Source organism: Pavona decussata, unplaced genomic scaffold (assembly GCF_977016875.1).
Source record: "Pavona decussata unplaced genomic scaffold, jaPavDecu1.1 SCAFFOLD_262, whole genome shotgun sequence".
Lineage (NCBI taxonomy): Eukaryota > Metazoa > Cnidaria > Anthozoa > Scleractinia > Agariciidae > Pavona > Pavona decussata.
Window position 1 is genome coordinate 793016 of NW_028145665.1, and position 4034 is coordinate 797049.

Below are 4034 nucleotides of genomic sequence, written 5' to 3' on the forward strand. Positions count from 1 at the left end.
GTAAAATTAATTTTTCACATAAGAAGATAGGATGCTTTAATCTTTGAAGGGTAGAGTGCACGTAGGGTCCAGCCAGTTGGTGCCAAATGGTTTGAAACGTGTAGGTTTTATGGCCAGCTTGCACATTTGCAGCATCGGATTCCTACCCAGTCCCAACTCGAGTTTTTTAACAGAATTTACACCCACCCCTCCCTAGCGGCCAATTAACCATGCAAGCCTTCTGGACTCCTGAAGAGAAGAGGTTTGCATCTCCAACCCTTTGAACATTTAAGTATTAATTTATTGTGAGCTCACAAACAGCTGTTTAGGCAATTTAATTCCTTAAATAAGGTCTAATATAGATATATAATGTCTGCCACTTTTAAATGAAGCTTTAATCCACAGGCAATGTTTAAAAAATCAACCAATACTTTTTTCCACAGGCTATAACTAAAACTCGGCCAATGCTTTTGTAATTTCCCCACGCATTTTAGATTGAACCGAACGGAAAGCTCAGAAAGAAAGAAAAGAAAATTGAAGGAAAAAAGAAACAAAAAGGATTGTCCAGTGCTGAAAAAAAGAAAAGAATAAAACAAAAAAAGAAAGAAAAACAAGAACAACAACGCAAAGTACTACAGCAGAAACTCATTAAGGCGAAGCAGTTGCCTGCTCAACAGATTTTGGTCGCAAAATCTTTAAATAAGACAATACGCGAAATTGACCGGTTGTGTGCAAAGTTGTAATTTTCATTACAGTCATTTCAAAAATTATTTCGGAAAATAAATCGAAACTTTTGAAAAGACCAGAGCTAGTGTTGTATTATACAGAAATAACTTTTTCCATGGGGCTTAGTTATCTACACCAGTTTTACTACCGTAGTATAAAAATATTTCCATTTTCTGCGTGGGCTGTCGCTTAAAAAATAAAAGTTAGAAAATCAATCAACAATACTTTTTTTAAAAAAAGTCCCTTTAAAAGGAACTGAGCAGTGCTAATGGGTAATACTATGGAATTCGCCATCAATCAAAAGAAATTGTTAAAAATCAATATTGCATAGGAAAATTATAGATCTTGAACCCAAATAAGGAAACTGTTATTATAAATATAAAAAATAGGTAAAAATCTCAAGTAATAAGTTTTCAACCATGTAAATGCTGTCTTGAGCTGGACTTCTGGTTATAGGGCTGGGTTGACTTTCGGTCCTGTGGTTTGTTCATTTGGGCTGACATCCGTATGACGGTTGTTTGATTATTTAATTGATCATTCAGGGACCGTAGCGGTTTTTTGGCCCTCAGTTCATTCCTCATTTTCTGTGTGTCTATCTCTGGCCTTGTATCCAAATGTTTCAGTAATTTACACTAATGGTATTATTCACACGGTTTTTATGCAATCAAATTCGCCTTTACCGTTGGCTTAATATTTAATTAAAAGCTATCTTAAAATTTCTCAAAAAGGATTAATTATAAATATAATCTCTATCCAAATTATCATTTAAAAGTATTTAAGAAATATCAGAGGCCCATAATTCGGAAATATCCGTGTAATTGGCAATTGGCATGTTTCTTCGTTCATATGGTCATTCAGGCTTTCGGATTTGTTTGTTCACTTTGCCTGGCTTCCTGTGGGCTTCCTGTCTGGTTATTAAGTTAGTCATTCAGTGTCCTATGTGGTTTTCAGCTTTGTGTTCATTCATCCCTCCGGTTGTCGGTCTCGTCCGTATGTGCGCATGGATTCAGCCATCTCCATCAGCTCTACTGGTGGCACGGTACACCCAAATTTCTATCCTGGGCTCTCTAAGTAAACCCTAAATATAAAAGTCATATTAAAACATTAGAAGAATAGTCTTCATGTTTTAATATTAAGCTGCAATACTACAGAGTAGGACTTATTCCCTCTCTATTGATCTGAAAAAAACAGCAAAATAAAAGGTCATGCCGAAAATTAGAAGTCACGCCAAAAATAAAAGTCGTGCCAAAAATTGAAAGTCCTGGCTAAGAATGAAAGTCCTCGTTCCATGAAATTTGAAGGATGAGGACAAGATGCTGTCAAATAAACTCGCGATCCTCGTTAATGATGTAGCAATCGCCACGGGAAAACTGACCTATGGCACCTACAGAGGAAAGATTTACAAGAGAGATGCCAGTTCCATGTTCACTTTTTCCTACAAGTGCAAGGCAAGGGCTTTCCTGAATGCCTTGCCCACCAATGAACAGTTTAAGTCGAGGATGCTTGTGCCAATGAACAAAATCATCGAGCTGTTGTCAAATCCTTACTGTGAGCTGTATCGCCCATTAACTGTGGATTACAATCTCATTTAAGTCAAAAGCAGTGCTTGCTGTTCGTTGAAGAGAAGAAGTTTCGATGAGGATGCCATTCCAGAACAACAGATTGGTAAGGTAACACCTAGAGCGTTTTGCCCGTACGAGCCAAACCAAGTGCCAGACGCAAAATACTTTCGCCAGATTTTGGAAAACAGCCTCAGTCCAGATGACGTGTGCAGATTCTGTGAAGAATATCTCAAACTTCTCAATTAAAACAAGAAAAAGCATAAGGACAAGGTGCTGTGTCTGGTCGGAGACGACAACAGCGGTAAGACAAGTCTGTTTTTTCCGATCCTCAGCATCGTATATCACGGCAACGTAGCAACGGTAACCAAACAGCGTGCCTTCAACAAGTCAATGATTACGCCGTTTACCGAAGTCATATTCCTGGACGAGGCCACGAAGTCAACCCCTGATATTGATAACTGGAAGACCTTAACACAGGGTGGTTATTCGGCGCATGACGTGAAGTACCAGAGGGCGAAATCATTTATCAATCGGTGTCCAATGTTGCTAACGAGTCAAAGAAGGCTAAACTTTGGACTGTCCGATCAACCAGCGATTGACAGAAGGCTCAACACATACCAGTTTAAGAGTTTGACGAATCCCACAAAACGTGCGTCTACATGGTTGAAAAAACACCCAATGGAATGCTTGATCTGGGCAACAGAAAAAGCCCGAAAGGCACAACATCGAGAGTCCGAAGAGGAAGATGAATCCGAGACCGACAAGGAGGGTGCATTATACGAAGACGGCACCTTACGGCAGAGCGAGAAAGAAGCACTTCAGGCACTGTCATTGGATGAGGCGCTGATAGAGGAAAGCATGCCAGCTGCTGCAGAGGGTGAAGACTCTGAAGTCTCGGACGACCAGTCAGATGCCAGCCTGGGGGACGACATTGTGTACTCACTGGAAGAGAGGATCAGACAATTGCAGCCGGAGAGCCTTCGTCACAGGCAGGCGACTCACATGCTTCAGGCAGAGAGGACCAAGAGGAGCAGAGCGAAGGAGGCCAGAAAGGAGCAGCACAAACGGCTCAGAAATAGAGGCGTATCGACCCAGAACCTGGAACTTGTCTCCTCAGACCCCGAGCAACCATGGCCTAGTCAGGTCGCCAGTGACCTTGAGCATTATGAGCAGAGGTAAATGGAAGCCAGAGAGCAGTCACGTCGTGAAGCTGCTAGGAAGGCATTCGAGGGCGCCTGGCTCCTTGCGACAAAAAGAGAGGTCAAGGAATGCTGACAGATACTGAGCAAGCGACAACCCTTCCGTTCACGCCAACCTGAAGGCCTGCATGCAAATGCTACCTGAAAAACTCAAAGACCGCCATCTGTTGCTGGGCACCTATGGTACCGCTGAGGCCTCGGATGAGCGGAGACGGGCATGTATGGCTCTTGGCCTTTTGAGCAAAGAAAAGCAACAATTCGTCATGAGTGTGTCAGAGAGACTGCTGGTCATGACTAAGGCACCCCCAGCAACCTCCTGATGAAGTTGAAAGTGGACAAGAAGGTCCAAGCCGGCCATGCTAAAGAGGTGGTGGAAGACCAAGGCGAAGAGGAACAAAACCTGTTCATCACTCCAGCACCCTGCCAGGAGACAAGTCATAGGGTGTTCGAAAGGATACGCAAGGAAGCGACAAGTGGTAGAAAGAGGCCCCAATCACAAAGAACATGGTCCAAGAGAGTAAGAAGGCGATGTGACAATGCAATCACTAGGTATTTTTTGAGCCAGGAA

At 42.4% G+C, this 4034-nt stretch overlaps 1 pseudogene; it reads left to right on the forward strand.

Moving 5' to 3' along the window:
- Window positions 1-209: 209 nt before the first annotated feature.
- On the forward strand, window positions 210-3786 carry LOC146456024 (uncharacterized; annotated as a pseudogene).
- Window positions 3787-4034: the final 248 nt, after the last annotated feature.